Below are 18609 nucleotides of genomic sequence, written 5' to 3'. Positions count from 1 at the left end.
GTAGCTAGTAGGTTGTTTTCTAGCAGGTTGTTTTCATACCTATTTACATAAGGAAATTCCAGCAAGACAGCTGCTGTATATCAACATATGGTTGGAAATTATATTTGCAAAATGTAATGGTTTGCAATAAGTTAGGTAACCAGTGTTATATTGTCATTAACCAGTGTCACATAAATAAAAATAGTTGCAGCTAGATTCTTTACGTAAGGATTGCTTATCTTATTTTTTGAAGGATGCTAGGTTTTCATAATTTCTTTCATCTTAGGGTAAGGAAGCCCACATGTCTGGTGCAATTCTTCGAAAGGCCTTTTCTCCAGTAGCAAGTCTGAATCCAGGTCAAGTAAGTACATTTGTGTTTACTTGGTTGCTTCTAAAGCAGTAGTTTGGCTCCCTTACTTGAAGTACTGTTTTAAGGGGGGTAGAGAGAGTAGACTTGTCTACTTATTTTGAAGATAACAGCAATTGATAAGAAAGTGGCTGTGTTGGTAAGAAGAAGCCAGCGGGCCTTTTCATACAGGTTGTAATGGTGACAACTTCTAGGTGCAAGTAGTGCAAACCCAAGTATTTTATTTTACAGCCAACTTGATTTTTTTTTATATTTTGAGCAAAGTGGAGAGTGATAAAGGAATGACATTTTCTATTTTGGGGATCACTATTGTCATATGCGCAACTGGGCAGAGAAGGTGTGAGAGGATGTAACACAGTTTCAGCTGATTCATTGCATTTTATGTTGTCTGTGTCTATATTACAGTTTAGATGTAGGTCTAGAGTTGCACCAAGGTATTTCTGTTGTATAATATTTAGTACTGTGATTCCTTTTGAGTGTCTTAATGTTAAATGGGGTAACAATGTTAGTTTCTCTGCTGTTGCAAACAACATGACTGGCTCTTTGTGTGGAAAGGGAATGTGAAACCACAGCAGTGGCTCTGGGAGAAAAATAAGTGTCCTCAAGAAAGACACTGGAGAAGAAAGTGGAAATTATTCCTGCTAGAGGAGGCCAAACAGCTTATAGGTTCATAGGTCATAGGTAGGTATTAGGCTATCTGCCTGAGGGCAATTATAAGCCTAGCCAGAGTGTGCCGGCTTTCACCACCCCATTGATTAATTAACTGATCCTCTGGCAAGCAGAGCCAATAAAGTGATCCCAGGGGTGTATTTTCTGTTACCCATCCACTCATCAAGATATCTTTTGAAGAGTGTTAGTGAGGGACTCTGCCTGATGTAATTTGGAATTTTGTTCCAAAGCATGGGGAGTCTCTGTGACAGGAATCTATCCCTCCAGCATGTTCTATTTATTGTTGTGGTGAGGTTTAGCTCACTAGAGCGCGTGGCTCACAGTGACTTGGATTTCTTTAGGTGGAGCATGTCCATTGAGTCTGAGTTGGACATGGCTTTGTAAGTCAGGCAGAGATCACCTCTGAGTAAGTGATATGCCACTGAGTACAGCTAGAGTTTTTTTCAGTTGTGCTGCATAGGACATATGTTTGAGACCAATAATCCTCTTGGTGAGGTACTTTTGTGGTCTTTCCAGCTGTTGGAAGTGTCTTGTGAGGTACATCCCAAATGGGGCATTGTACTCTATGATGGGTCTAATGAGTGATGAGTAGAGAGGGACTATAACCTCGTTATTTCCAGATGCTAACCCTTTAGTAATTAGATGGGCCACACAGAAGGATTTCCTAACTACTTTGGCAATATGATTGTCAAAGGAGAGATTACTATCTACTTGGGTCCCCAAATCTCTTATTACCTCTTCTGTATTAAGGGGGCTGCCACCTATGTGGTAATTCATGGGTGTTTTGTTTTTCCCAAATGGGATGACTATGAATTTTTTGGCATTTAGCTTGAGGCCATAACTTTGACACCAGGTGTCTGTCTCAGTAAGGCCCTTTCGGAGGATGTCCATGTCAGCCAGAGAGTCAATTATGACTCCCAGTTTGCAGTCATCGGCGAACTTGGTTCGCCATAGTCTTCCTGTGTTTGCCTGTACTTCCGAGAAGTATATGCCGAGCAGTAGTGGTCCCAGGACCAAGCCTTGCGGGACACCACTTGTGACTGGCTTATAGTAGGACCTGGAGCCCGCTATTCATACCGTGTGAGTTCTATCTGTAAGCCAGTTGGCAACTCATCTCGTGACGTAGGGGTTTATGTTCAGGCTGGTGAGTTTTTCTGTAATACCCAAGTGGAGAATGGTGTCAAAAGCCTTGGTGAGGTCAAGGTAGGCTGTGTGAACCACCTTTCCCATGTCTATGGCCTTGGTGACTGTCTTGAAGAAGTCAACCAGGTTTAGTAGGCATGATCTGTCCTTAACAAAGCCGAACTGGGTCAGGTCAAGTGTTTGGAGGTTCACAATGTCTTTGTTAATTAGTTCAATGATGATGCACTCCATAGCCTTGCAGACCAGGCTAGTCAGGCATAAGAGGCGATAGTTACCAGGGTCAGTTGTGGCCCCTCCTTTGTGGAGAGGAATAACCGTTGCTGTGCACCATTCTATGGGCACAAAGCCTGTGGAGAGGCTGAGGCTGAACAGTATATTTAGGTGGGGGGTTAGTTTCTTCTGTAGTTCATGCAAGACGCTGCCTGGGACACCATCTGGTCCCATTGATGCTGTGTTTTTGGTTTTTGAATGGGCTGTTTTCACCTGTGCATCTGTGATTTTTGGGACACTACACTTTTCCGGTATTGTTGTGGGCCCTTTTGGAGATGAGAGGGGGGTGAAGTTTGCACTGAATCTATCTGCCAGGATGTTGGCAATATCAGTAGGTTCAATATATTTTGTGCTATTTTGCACTAGTTCAGAGCACATCTGCGAGTTGCCACTTAGATTCTTAACATAGCTAAAGAAGGCTTTGTGGTTATCTTTTGAATCCTTGGCTATTTGTCTTTCGAAGTTAGCCTTGGAAGATTTCATGAGGGACCTCAGTTTCTTACGGATACTGATCAGGGATGTATTTCCTTCTTGGGATTTGCTTTTTTTCTGAACTAGTTTCCTCCTTCTGTTGTATAGCCTGTTTATTGCAGGGGTCCACCAAACTGGTTTCCTTCTCTTAGAGGAGTAAGTCTTGGTTTTGCTAGGGATGGCATGACCCATGCATCCTTGTAGGTGCTCATAGAGTGCATTTATAAAGGTTTCTGCATCTTGGGCAGCGTTATCCTTTAGCGTGGGGGCTGTGAAACTTACAACCTCTGTCTTAAGTAAGGTGAAGTTTGCTTTAGAAAAGTTTTTACTGTGGTTTCCTTAGTTGGGGGTGGTGGTGGAGTGTGGACATCCAGAGTGATTAGTTTATGGTCTGATCTAACCAGTGACGGGTTGACCTCCGGTTTGGAACACCTGTCACCCATGTTGGTGATGACCAAGTCCAATATGTTTTTACCTCTGGCAGGGGAGTTTACCAGCTGATCCAGGGCATTTGAGTTGATGAATTCCAGGAAGCACTGGGCCTGGGAATTTGTACTCGAGTAGTTTTCCCAGTGAATGGTAGGGTAATTGAAATCTCCCAATATCAGGGTGTTTGGTAGGACCTTCATGTTTTCCACTGTCTCCAGAAAGGTGGAGTGGTGGTCCTGGGTCATGCAGGATGATCTGTAGCAGGCTACAATTTGCATTGCAGATTTGCCCAATGTTATTTGCACATGGATGATCTCAGAGGTATCATGCCGCACCACTAACCTGGAGGTGTAGGTATCCTTGATGAATATGGATATACCCCCTCCTTGGTCCGTGTTCTGTGGCCGAAACGTGTGGTATGAGTTGTAGCCCAGTAGTGCTGGGGTGCTCTCTGGACCCTTGAATCAGGTTTCAGTTATTGCACAGATGTTGACGTTCTCCATACTGAGGAGTGATTCATGTGCATGCATTTTGAGATTTAAACTCATGGCATTGAGTAGCACAACTCTCAGTTTTTTGTTAATTGTGCTGTTTACAGAGGTGGGTTTGACTTTTGAGCCTTTCCTAAAGAAGGCACTATGGGGGCAGCAAGAGCCTTGGCCAGTATTTGAAAGCCTATTGGTGACAGGTGCAAGCCATCTCTTGCGAAGCAACGCGGCTTGTCGATCATGTTGTCCCAGGCTGACAGACACTGGATCCCCTTTGAATGACATCAGCAGCTTAGTCAATTGTTGAAATTGATCATTTTTTCTTTATACTGAGGTATCGTTCTTGGTGAGGGCAGGATGCTGCTCAGCTTGTTAGTAACAGATACCGTTCCCCAGCAATATAAAACTGAACTAAATCTGCTTAATAGATTTTTGCTGAGATTCTACAGTTTTGTGTAGGGCACATCACATGTGACTGGTTACTGTTTGTTTTCTCTTTAATATAACAAGAATTATTTTCAGCTAATTTTTAATACAGTGATGTGATGTATATAAACCAGTAATGATGTGTATGGGATAACTTAGTAAACTAAATGGTGAAGGAAGTACAAACAGAAAGACACACACACACACACAGTTTCATCTATTTACCTCTCATTAAACTAACTGTTCATCTCTTTCCATGGTACTGAATGGATGTACAATGTTTAACGAAAGCATAGATTTTTTTTCACTTCACTCCCCAAATACTGTGATAGAGTTATTCTTCTTTGAATCTCTCTATTGTGCTATTCTGATTCAGGGAAGCACATATAGCTTATTAACATTAATTGCCCCCCTAGACTGCCATATTTGCAAGTGTCCTTATGAGCAAGACCAGTGTAGCACTACAGACTGGGACCTTCTGACTCTTAGGTTACAGCAGTCTCTTATTAGTTATGTATAATGCACCAAGCAATCCTACTACAAACAGGATTACAAAGTGCATTACACTCATCTGAATCTAAGCCAGTAAATTACCAAAACAAAACATACAGGTATGCAATTAAATCCAAAGAAATAAACCACTGTTGTCACCTGCTAAAGCTTTCATCATGTCCCATTCTGTTACTCAACCTCCAGGTTGGCAATGACTACACTTATATGAAGTTTGCAGCTTAAGAAAAAAACATGGATATTGTGTTGATTATTTAAAGCCAGATAAAGCCTTGGTAACAGAGAAATCTGCCATTATAGCTGTGTAATTTGTGATTACGTTTGGATATGTTCTCATTTAAGATTAGAGACCTTTACTAAAACAAAAAGCAGATAACGCTATGAGCAGTGCTATATTGCTAGTTTCAGAGCATCGGTATATTTATTCTGTTAAAATAGTAGCAGTAATAGGAGCAATTTGATAACAGCAATGCTTATGTTAAATATTCTTCATAGCAACAGATTTCATATTTTTAATTATTTTGTCATGCTGTTGTATTGTACAAAATTATTTAATCTGCTATGATCTGAAGAATGCAATGTATTGCTGTTAGGCACATCAACAATGTTCCCTTCCAGTCTCTCAGTCATTAATAATAGTGTTAACTTGTATCCCTGTTGTCTAGAATGATAGCTAAAAAGGCCGACTATATGATCCCAGAGTTTCCATTCAGCAGTCATAAGGTATGAAATGAATACAGTGCTCCGATTATATCTACAGCTGTCATTTTGTAAGACATGACTAGATAAAAAAATATCACGCGCAGCAATATCGGGGTTACATAATATGGAGCCACAGTAAACAACAGAAGTAAAATGTCGATTTGGTTGTTAGAATGAGATATGGCTAGGATAATGCTACATCATTACTAGCGAAGAACAAAATGTTTCTTCAGTATCACATACAGCAGAAGTCATAACAATTATGCACAGACAATGGACATATTTATTTTATTTTACATTTGATTACCGGGGTGGTATACTGATCACAACACACCATGTTCAGGTACTGCCCATTAAATGCTCAGGCAGAATAAAAGAAACCAGGACTGTGAGTGCTCATGTTCATATTACGTACAACTATCCCAAAATCAAAGATTTATTTTGTTTATTACTACTGACAATTTGATTTAGGTTTGAATAGTCTGAATAGTCAATACATAGTTATCAAGTTCCAGAAAACTATGCCAACCCCTTTCTGACCTATACATATGCTGTGAGCTCCTTTAGTTTTTTTTTTTTTTTTTTTTTTTTTTTTTTAGTTAAGAATAATCACTTGTGAATTGCAGAGACACAATTTACCAAATAAGGCTTCCTTGATATCTGATTCAGGTAATGTGAGTGCTGATTGTTAAATTTAGAAATGTAAGTTGATGTTCTTTTTTTTCATTTACTTGCACTACTAAATTATGGGACAGTTTGCATTTTGTCTGACATTAACAGACAGTTGCGAAAGGAGATTTATTCTTCTTTTCATTGTTGTGTAACCTCAGTGTTGGAATTATTGAAAGTTGAGGGGGTTGGGGGCTTCAGCATACCCACATGGAAAATGTAGGTTGAGAGTTTGCCTCCCTTCAAAAATTCGGATTTTTTTCCTCCTATTTCTAAAGAGTTTTCGGTGGTTGGAATGGATGTTTTGCTTCACGATGGTATGCTTCTCAATGGAATCTTTGTTCAATTGATACAGAGCTAAGATTTATATATAGATAAACAGATAGATAGAGTGATAGATAGATAGATAGATAGATAGATAGATAGATAGATAGATAGATATATATAGATAGATAGATAGATAGACATAGAAAGATATATATAATTATATAGATAAAAAGATACACAGACACACACACACACACACACACACACACACACACTTGTTGATTCCTCCAACAGCGTACTTTGTCTGCATTTCTTATATACTGTCCAAGTCCTCATACACTTTTAAATTTTTTATATTTCATAAGCAGTATGGCTTATTAATGTAATTCCTCATACTGTAGCAAGTACTGTGTGTGCCCCATTTACAGGTAATTCATGTAATTCCTCATTCTGTAGCAGGTGCTATGTGTGCCCCATTTACAGGTAATTCATGAAATTTCTCATACTGTAACACATCAGGTGCTATGTGTGCCCTGTTTACGGATAATGAATGTACTTCTTCATACTGTGGCAGACAGCAGGTACTATGTGTGCCCTGTTTACAGGTAATTTATGCAATTCATAATACTGTAGCAGATAGGTGCTATGTGTGCCCTGTTTATAGGTAATTTATGTAATTCCTCATACTGTAGCAGATGTCAGGTGCTATGTGTGCCCCATTTACAGGTAACTCATGTAATTCCTCATACTGTAGCAGATATCAAGTGCTATGTGTGCCCCATTTACAGATAATTAATGCAATTCCTCATACTGTAGCAGATGTCAGGTGGTATATGTGCCCTGTTTTCAGATAATTAATGTAATTCTTCATACTGTAGCAGACAGCAGGTGCTATGTGTGCTCCATGTACAGGTAATTCATGTAATTCCTCATACTGTAGCAGATGTCAGGTGGCACGTGTGCCCTGTTTAAAGGTATCTACTGCAATTCCTCATATTGTAGCAGACATCAGGTACTATGTGTGCCATATTTACAGGTAATTAATGTAATCCCTCTTAGAGTTAGCAGGTCAGGTGCTATGTGTGTCCCATTTACAGGTAATTCATGTAATTCCTCATACTGTATCAGACACCAGATGCTATGTGTGCCCCATTTACAGGTAATTAATGTAATTCCTCATACTGTAGCAGATTTCAAATGCTACGTGTGCCCCGCTTACAGATAATTCATGTAATTCTTCATACTGTAGCATAAGTCAGGTGCTATGTGTGTCTTGTTTACAGATAATTAATGTAATTCCTTATTCTGTAGCAGATGTCAGGTTCTATGTGTACCCCGTTTACAGGTAATTTATGTAATTCCTTATACTGTAGCAGAAGTCAGGTGGTATGTCTGCCCTGTTTACAGGTAATTAATGTAAGTCCTCATACTGTAGCAGACATCAGGTGCTATGCGTGCCCCATATTTTCCATGTGGTCTATCAGTCATGGCTGAAGATTCTATCACCTCTGCTGCTCAATCACACCTGGCACACTCTCTGCCTTTCACTGACTATCTAAACATACTTGCTGTTTGAACATCTGTCACAAGTTCAAACAGAGAGCCAGAACTCAGATTGTTGTGAAAATAATCTTATTGGCAGCATGGGTGAATTTTGCTGGCATCCAAATTGATTTAACATTTTATTCACAACAGCCAAGTCATTTATTTTAGCCTATCAGTTAATGAAATGTGGCATTTCTGAAGGTGGTAAGAGTCTCTTCAGCAAGTATACACTGTCAATAATAGTACATAATTACACATGGACACCTATGTATTTATCTTCAAAGGAACTCTGACTACTATGTGCTTAGAGGGGAACATTGCAATATTGGAGTTATATGAGACATACTATACTCTCTCTTTGAGTTTACATACATTATAAACCAAATACAGTAAAGAAAAAAATGTGATGACTTTCTTTATCATGGTGTTTCAGTCATGTTGTAACAGGGAATATAATTTATAGAAGTTACAAAAAGTAATTTCAAAATGCTTTGCAGCAGTCTATTTTAGTTTCATAATTTAGTTTAATTTCCTTATATCTGTATTATGTCATGCTGTAGGACAGTCATCATGAGTCTGAAAAAAAAAACAAGTTGCTATGATGAGGACTTGATGTTCTGCTGTGTTTCATGAAAATGTCATCTCATTTCTACATCCATGCAATAGTCTTGTAAATTTTCAGAAATCCAAGAAATAAGAATGCTTAAGTTAAATACAGCTTTACAGAGCCTTGTATACTATATTCGCTTCTATCACTGAGAACAGAACATTTATTTTTAAAACAGTACTATTTAACACCAAAGTTATGTATCCATAACCTTAACAAGCATTATTTAATGATTTTAATAGGATATGTGGTGTATCTTAATAAAAGCATTATAGGCATCTGAAAATGCCTGCAGTGATATTAGACTTATTAGTATTCATCAAAGACACAACTTATTTGTATTTAGATATTTGCAGCAGGACTGAAAAAAATGGTGCATTTGCCTTTCCCTTTTTTGCTTATTTTTTACTTTAAAATATATTTTCTTATTATATTGTGATTAGAGCCATGGAATAATCAGCTATCACAGAAAACGTTAGAAGCAAGTTCTATATCATTTTAGTCATTTTTTTCTATTGGTGGCAATAAATCCTCATGAATAAATTAATTAACTGATCGTACAGGCATGTGCTTGATTGCTAAAGATCACAACATTTTTTTTAATAAAGAAAAAAAAAAGAAACCAGAACAAAACTGATATTTGCATGCTTTCTGGGACTGTCATTGGTTTCCTTGCAACTCTGAATAACATGAAGCTGGTACAGGAAAATGAATGAATGAAAAATAAACACTACAATAACTGACTCTGATAGAATAAAATAGTGATTATACTGTTACTTAAAATAAAAATGAATTTAGTATAGCAGAAGAAGAAGGAGAACAAAAGATCACTAGTTTTAAATGTTTTAAATTCTGCACTGTAGTCAAATATTTTAAAGCTCCCATTAGTGTTAACTGCATTTTTATCATTAGCATGATCTTTTTCTGTAAATGTGTTTCCAGGGGTTTCATATAACTTCTGTGATCTTTCTGATCTTTACAAACTGGATATTATTGTTTTAAGGACAAAGGCTATTACAGTCTTAGATGACTTTTATCTAGTCATGCAAATTTTAGAATATAGAGTTGAAGAATACCCCACAATGTTATTAGATTCTTCCCCCAAAAAATGCATAGTTTAAGAATCTATCCCCTGGATTCATGAAGCTTGGAGCAAGGATGGTGTTAGCCTTGCACCGAGCATGCGGGGTATAGATGGTGCAGGAGCACCATATGCATATTAATGAAGGCACGCTGCCGCACCATCCACTTGCACAGGAAAAGAGCGCAAGTGCAGGGTGTGTGTTTAAGCACTGCACAGAGGCATGAACATGTCGGCTACTAGATGACTACTTCCTTGTACAGTCATGTTGCACAGCTGGCACGTGCACCACATAGTCTGTCGCGCTGACAGATGCTGGTGGCTAGTATCTGCAGTGAATGACATCTGCACCTCATGGGTTTGGGGCCCTTTGGCTGCGTGCTGGGTGGGACAGGCCCGAATGGCTCATTGTCACGGTCACCCTCTTCTGCACATCTATGTCTGTCTACCTTTGGCTTATTATAGTGTGTTGTCCTTACATATATGCCTGTATTCCTATACACTCTGTGTGCAAGGCAGGGGTGATGCATACTGACATGTGTCTGCACTAAGAACTGTGACTGTCAGATATATCTAGACCAATGATGTTTGCAGACATGGCCTTCATGTGTTTAAGTGTGTGAGCATGCCCAGTATGACCTTTCAGTATGTTGCTGACTGAAATTGCCTTCATACCTTCATGTATGTGAGCATGCCAAATATGGCCATCTGTAATGCATGTGTGGAACAAGTCCAGGTAGTTTGTATTGCGGTGCCGATCTTTGTGTTGTACACTGACAGGTAGCATGCTGAGTCTGCAGGGTATCCATTGATAATTTGGCATTGACTGTTGCCACATGTCTGCAAAGCGGGGGGGGGGCACCTGACTGTATCTACATTCCTACACAGGAGCGGGGGGGGGGCATACCTGACTGTTGCTATAAGTATAATTTGGATGGGGGTGCACACCTGACACCTGTACACATTTGCTAGGACTGTATTGGTATGACAGGTACTCCATTTCAGTGTGTAGTCTTACCTACTGAGTGTACTACAGATCTTAACTTTAATTACCAACATATTAGTGTCTGACTTCCTAGCTTTCACAACTTACATCCAACTGGCTGCCCTGCTGTAGTCTGTCTGTGTGGGTCTGGGGGAGGGTTTACCCATAGGGCACAGTCAGAGGCCATAGTACAGCATTAGTTTGTGTCTGTCTACACCTGTCCTGCTGGGTGAGACTTGTGTGGGTCTTATGGACACACATGTTGCTCAGCCCATTACCTATACTGGGTTTTGTCACCCTGTGCAGTACTGTCTACTATGGTGACTCCAGCATGTGCTACAGATGTCATGGTGCCACTATGGGTGTCTACTGTCTGCTGCCTAACATTCGGCCTCCCAATTCCCTTGCATGCTCACATCCATACCATAGCTACAGGTAAAAACACATTCTACTCCATTTGGCACTTAGTAGGTTGACTGATCTACATTGAAGGTGTGCCAGACATGAGGATGGTGCTGGAGGGCTGCCTATGTCGGATGTACATAGTACACTCCCTATACATGGTTGAGCACAGGTAGTGTCATGTTTGGCATCCCTTTTACTGTCTGTGCGAGTCTGAGAGGGTGTCATTCCCTGGGTCCCTACTGTGTCAGTGCATATGCTATGCGTTGCCTCTTTGCCAAGGCCAGATCACAATGGGCATGCCTCCTTCTGCCTACTGGATCAGGCTCAGGTTGTTCCCCCTCTGAGTCACTCTGTGGCTGTACAGGCCTTGGCAATGGTGGGGGGCTGTGTGGCCCTGCCCCATGCTGTTCCTGCTGCAGCTGTTTCCGCAGGATCATATTGTGCAACATAGCACATACCATAATAATTTGGGTGCATGTAGCTGGTGAATAATGCAAGGCTCCACCGGATGTGTTCAGACACCGGAACCATGTCCTGAGCATCCCAAACACATACTCTATTATATGTCTGGCCTGTGCGTGTGCCTCATTATGGCGTTGTTGTTCAGGCGTGTGTGAATTTCTGATGGGTGTCATCAGCCATGGCTCCAGTGGGTACCCAGCATCCCCCACTAAGTGACCATAGGGGATGTCCATATTGGATAATCTGTGGTACAGCTGCGTCAGATGCCATATTTTAGAATCGTCATAGCTTCCAGGGCAGCCAGCACACACATTCATTATAATGCCCTGGGCATCACATACAACCTGGCAGTTGATGGAGGGAATGCCCCTGCGGTTGATGTAGGCACTATCCTGCTCACCGGGTGGTGCTTTGATGCATACGTGCGTGCAGTCTATAGCACCCACTACCCCAGGGTAGTCTGCTATTTGGTGGAAGAGATGCATATTGGTGATCAACACCTCACGTGTGTTGAGGAAATATACGTGCTCACTGGCATGTGCTGACATGGCATCCAGGAACTGGTGGAATACTCTGGATACTGATGCCTGTGAGATCCCCATGATATCCCCAGTTGTGCTTTGGGAGGTACCTGTGGCTAATATACCTAGGCCTACACATACCTTGGTATCCACTGGGATGGTTTCCCCTCGGCCAGTTTGATGTGTCAGGTGTGGCCAGCACAGCTCAACAATTTGCTGTAGGAGGTCTCTGTCCACCCTATAGTGCTCCACTATCTCCAGCTCATGTAACCCCTGGTAGGATACCCTGAGTCTGTACACTCTTCTCTGTCTCCTCACTGTGGGTTGTTCGGCAGCATTCACATCCTCATCACCCTCAGCCTTTTGCACATGTTGTTCTATGTTGCCTGCTGCAGCCCTTCTCATTTTGTAGGTTTGTTTGATAAAATTTCCCCGCTTGTATACACCGGTGGTGTAGAGTGTGGAAAAACCTGAGGGGAAGGTGTTTGCTTAGTTTATAGTAGTGTTCTGGGCTGGGCTGGTCTGCTGCCTCTGTAACTGGCTGATCCTGATACATTTCACCTGTCAGCTCAGCTAGTTCTCCTTGATTACTTTCCTACTGCTGTTACCCCTTCCGATTGCCCTAGGCAGATGTAGACATACCCATAGCTTAGTCGTGCTAATCTGGGAGCAATCCCGAGCCACAGAGCTCCAATCCACTTACAGTATGCCTGACACCCCCCCCCATGATGTCATCTATATCCAAGTCTTGCACTCGGCTATTTATACTCTTACACTTTTGGGACCTGCCTCACACCCTGGGGAAAACTGGGGTTCACTATCCTTCACCTCATTGGCATAGGATCGCCTGCTAATGCATAGTTACATGTCCCATACTGAGCCTCCCCTAAACTAACCACTGCTTACCATCGCACAAATCCACACACACCCACTCACAACAGCTTAAAAGTGCCTTACTCACTCCGTATCCAACGGCCCTTGTTCTTCTCAGCAACAAGATAACCACCTCTGCAAAGCTTGAAAGCAGGACCCTGCACACTACAGCTGATGTGCTTTACCACTAAGCCATGGCAGGTATACAGACATTGGTTGTTATCATGAACATATCATCCAGTACAGTCATTCAACAATATAGGACATGTATTCCATTACGTAGATGCAAGTGTGTTAATGTCTATATATATATATATATATATATATATATATATATATATATTATATATCCCAAGAACAAACCTCGTGACACCAAAGCATTAGAAAAGAATGAAAAGCTAAACACCAGCAGCTCCTGTATTATGTGCTGGTGTTAATCCCAGGGCAAGTGTGTTTCTGTCTGACACATGGGCTCAGACTGTATTCTGGGTAATATTAGGGTTGCTGACTTTACTCACCAGGCCTACTGCCAAATGTATGGGTATGTCTTGCCAACTCAGTCTCTTGGCTGATTGTGACATATATGGCCACTATATAGGGAAACTACAAAACACGCTCCTCAACACATCCAGTGGCTAGACACGCACAGCTTCTAACACATAGGGTATGACTGACAAACACACACCTGCTATGCTTTGCACTAGAACACCTACCTGACTACTTTAACACACTACAGCATTACACAGTTACAGAACGTGCTACTGAGATTACTGAGTCACAGCAATCCCAGAGGTGTATTCCTAGGTGGGTGACATCATCAGCCTTGCCAAAGTTGAGTATAGGAATTGTATGGAGTATGAGTACTCTAAAAAGCATTGTTCTGTCCACTGGTAGATGGACACACACACACACACACACACACACACACACACACACACACACACACACACACAATGTCTGGGATAAGAACACTGACCTAACTACTTTTTCACACTACAGCATTATGCAGTTCCAGAATGCGCTACCGAGTTTACTGGATCAGAGCAATCCCAGAGGTGTATTCCTAGGTGGGTGACATCATCAGCCTTGCCAAAGTTGAGTATAGGAATTGTATGGAGTGTGAGTACTCTAAAAAGCATTGCTTTGTCCACAGGTAGGTGGACACACACACTTGGCATGTCTGGGATTAGAACACTGACCTAACTAGCTTTATCATACTACAGCATTACACAGTTACAGAACGTGCCACTGAGATTACTGGGTCACAGCAATCATAGAGGTGTATTTCCAGGTGGGTGACATCATCAGCCTTGCCAAAGTTGAGTATAGGAATTGTATGGAGTGTGAGTACTCTAAAAAGCATTGTTCTGTCCACTGGCAGACGGACAGACTCATGCCAGTGATGGGATCAGAACACCTGCCTATCTACAGATCACTATTACAGTACTACACAGTTACACGTTGCACCACAGAGATTACACATTCCAAGACAATCATCATGACCTGCTAGGATTGCAGACATCAACAGGGATGCTGACTGTTAAGATGTACATGGCTGTGAACCTGCGTGTTTAATGTAGGAGTCCATCCTGAACAGGAGTATGCCCTTCTGTGGAAAGGACGACTACTATCACTATACAGGGCTACAATGGCCATGCTCATACACATAGAAGCACATAACTTACACAAGGTGTCAGTGGGCATGCTCACACACTTAGTAGCACAGGGCTGTTTGGAATGCACTATGAGTCCAAATAAACAAGGTTATACTGGGCATGCTCATACACAGTAGCACAGGGCTGTTTGGGATGCACTCTGATTCTAAACATGGAAGGGCACAGTGGCCATGCTCATATAGTTAGACCTACAGAACATGTCGTAATGGACTCTGGTGTTAGTAGTTGTCATTGTTAGCAGGAATGCTGCACTACATATATCTGACACTGGTCATCTACACAACATCTGCTGCTGTCCGTCACCTTAGATGTATCAGTCTATAAAAAAGCACAATACTACCACTCACAGTGGTTTCATGCTAGGAATGCCAACTGCTTGACCAACACAATGAGCCAATGTCCTGCTGTTAGTATGAGGTTGTCCAGTGTCTGTCAGTCTGGGATGACATGCCTGACAGAAGACAAGACTTTGTCACAGATCACATGCATCCATGATTCAAGGGAGTGGTGATAATACCTCGTTCACATTTGCCCATATAGTGCTATTCCAAGGCAATTGACCTAAACACAGGATAACACCCTGACACCTAGAAGACAATTTCATTGTTTGCTTATGCTAACCAGTGTTAGATGTGTTGCTGTCGTAATCACAGCTGCTCACTGTTGAACCTACAATGGTGAATACTGACATCTGTGCAGTGAGGAACACCTGGCTGAAGGCTCTGTAGTGCACAATAGCACTACCACCATATAACTCAGAAACAGACATGTGGGCCATAACACTAGTATGGACCACTCCAGGTGGTGGTGTCTCCACATTCATAATGGCTACTCACATGAACAGACCAGTACTCAATCATAAGGCATCACAGATGAGCCAGGTGCAGGTCACAGTGTCAAAGCTGCATTCTAGGATGTAATCCTTAGACACCACCGTGTCCTTAGACCACCAACACACATCCATACATGTGGTATGACATGTATTGGTACAACAGCAAGTAATCTTTGACTGGTAGACTGTACCTAGCCCTACAACAACTGTGCAGAGTACCCATGTACTGACACAGTTGCATTATGTGTTATGCAATGCAGTGATACCACTGTTTGTAACCAAGTCAGCTTTACACATACCAGGGTCCCACGGATATTGACAGCATTAAAAGATGACTGTTTCTGTGCACCATTCAGTGTGTACACAGCCTGACATGAAGCTATGATTGTACAAGATGTTTATGTGGGGAGCAGATTGTTTTGACATTTGTGTAGGATATAACCTGGAATGTGAACAGGTCCCATGCAGCCTGTATGTCTGGCATTAGAGAGTGCAGCTTGTACCTGCATAGTTGTTATTACAGGGGCTCTGTAGTGTACATGGATATATGAATGCGTACCTGTTGGGGGGGGCAGTGTGTTTATGTTATTCAAGACCCTATCTGGTTGAACAGGTGCTATTTCCGTAGGTTCAGTACTTCTCATGCCATAGTGCTGTGAAGCACAGCAGGTCTTGTTGCCATTATGTTTCATGACACAGCTATGGAATCCTCTGTGTTTGGCCTCATAATATGTGGATGATGCATTTCACAGTAGCTTTGTGTGGCATTATATGGTGTATCTGCATCTTACTGAGGCTGACCATGGATCAACTTCCAATCCTGTGTGTTGACTCTTGCAACAGTTACTACCTTCTGTGGTACAGTTTAAGGCAGGGCACCACCTGTTTGCCTTCATGTTTGCTTATTTGAATCCTGTTTCTGTTTCAGCGGCATGATCACTGCACATATGTGAGTGCCTAAAGTGCATTTGTGTAGGACTCAGCATTTGCAAATGCATTGTACATCTGCATGGGTGCCATGCCAGTCACCACTTCACTCTTAAGGAGCATAACATTGGCTTTAAAGACTGACCATGTGTGGCATACTGTTAGCCCTATTGGTGTGACTATGGTCATCCAGGTCATTGGTGTTGATGACATCCAACATACATTGAGCACATATGTTGGTACATGATGAGTCTTCCCGGTTCATAATGGGATAGCTGAGTGGCCATGATTATGGTTTCCTGTCTCAAAACTGGTATTCCCCATTACAGCACAATGACAGTAGGGATTTCTGAGGCATGGAGGGTGATGTGTCACAAGGTGCAATTTGGATTGCACTTTGGCACAAAGGTAGTTGCTCAGCATAATGCATCTTATGTTGTGCAAGTGCAACTTGCATGGGGGTGTACATATCCCTCAGAAAGTTGGACACACCTGTAGGCCATGTGTTCCAATAAAGGATGTTGGCCAAGAGGTGAGGTATGTGTTATAACATGGTCATGCAGGGGTGCTCTGCAAAGCATTGAACCATATCTCAATCACTTTACAGATATGTTCTCCATGTTTCAGATTACTGTAAGTGAGTCCATATTGAGTACCCAATTTGTATCATTGACTAGAAAGACCCACAGTTTATTTCTTGGCTGTCCTTGTTACACCAGTGGACTTTCACTTGAACCTAGCATGATGAGGGCACTATAGGGGAAGCATGTGCCATTGCCAGTATCCAAATTCTCAGGGGTGAGAGGTGCAGGCCCTGTCTGGCAAAGCATCATGGTCTGTCAACCATGTTATCCCAGACAGAGAGATGCTGGATACTCTTTGAATTACACCAGTACATTTCACGATTGTGGAATACAATCCTTGTCCCTGTACTGCTGCATCATTCTGGCCAATGGCAGAATGCTACCCAGGACTTGGGACATACCTGCATGGGCTACAAGACCTGACAGTTCCTACATGTGTTTCCATGCAGTCCAGGTTACTGCATCACAGGTCCTGCACAACAACATAGCATATGCCAGAGACATGTGTATAGTTCTAAAGGTGTTCAAAGTGTATGGGTATCTGGCTAATCATGGCAGACAGGCAGTTGACAGTATGTTTACCCTCATATAGCTTGGAGTGTAACATAGTGCTAGGGTTTGCATTCACAAATGAGTACTGTTGGCCATGTTTCCGGCCACATGTTCTGAGGTGTGACACAATTATGCAAACTATGTCATACAGTCTTTGTATTCTGTTGTCTGTCTATTCCAACTTGGGAGACCTCTTGCTTGGCCAGATACTTAGAGGCCTCTGTGGATGTGTGTGATATCTGGTGGAATGTGTGTGTGTCCTTACTGTGTTCTGGTAAAGGTATGTGTTGGTTGTGGTGATGAGATGCATGTGTTAACCTATACCTCTTGACTGTTTAGTCCAGTCATGGGTGTAGTATGGACTGCCTCTAAGATCACCCCTGTATCTGCATCCCAGATAATATGTGGAGTGTGGTGTTAGGCAGGATTGACAGTGTACATGGCATTGAGATTGCATTCCCCTAGGATGGCCACATACACAAAGCTGACATTAGTAAACACCAGTAGCTGACTAGTGGACATGCCTGTATGAGCATTCAGTACTACAAGTACCACTTACTGTATTTAGTATACTTACTGCTTATGAAGATGTTTTAGACAGTGATGCTCACATGTAAATATTTTTGTTATGGACATGGCAACACTAGCTATTACAGGAACATGGTAGCTACCTTTAGTAGCAATACCCCTCTGAGGGCCACATCACACCCTGATAGTTGATAACAGATGATGCAAGTGTGAACAGAGCTGTATCCTTCTCTGGGTATATACTCAGCATGTATATCACTTTATTGAAAGATGAAAATAGCGAACGCTATTTCATCGAACCTAAAATATCTAAACTGCATAATATCGAACATTCAGAACAGCAAATTTTTTCTTTGGGAAAAAATGTGCTATTCCGAAACACATACACACAGCACAAGCACACCTAAAAAACATCAATACACACACATACACTTATAATCCTACAACTAACCCTACACTAAACTATATATATATATATATATATATATATATATATATATATATATATATATATATATATATATATACACTACTATCTATCCACTTACCTTAACCCAAACCCTAAGACTATGGTCCATCACTATCACACACTCACCTAACCCGCACCCTAACCCTAACTCACTTAACCCACCACTAAACCT

The sequence above is a fragment of the Protopterus annectens genome, chromosome 10.part0 (genome assembly GCF_019279795.1).
Source record: "Protopterus annectens isolate FY-2018-M chromosome 10.part0, PAN1.0, whole genome shotgun sequence".
Classification (NCBI taxonomy): Eukaryota; Metazoa; Chordata; order Ceratodontiformes; family Protopteridae; genus Protopterus; species Protopterus annectens.
The sequence above is the reverse complement of the archived record's forward strand: the minus strand, read 5'-3'. Positions refer to the sequence as shown.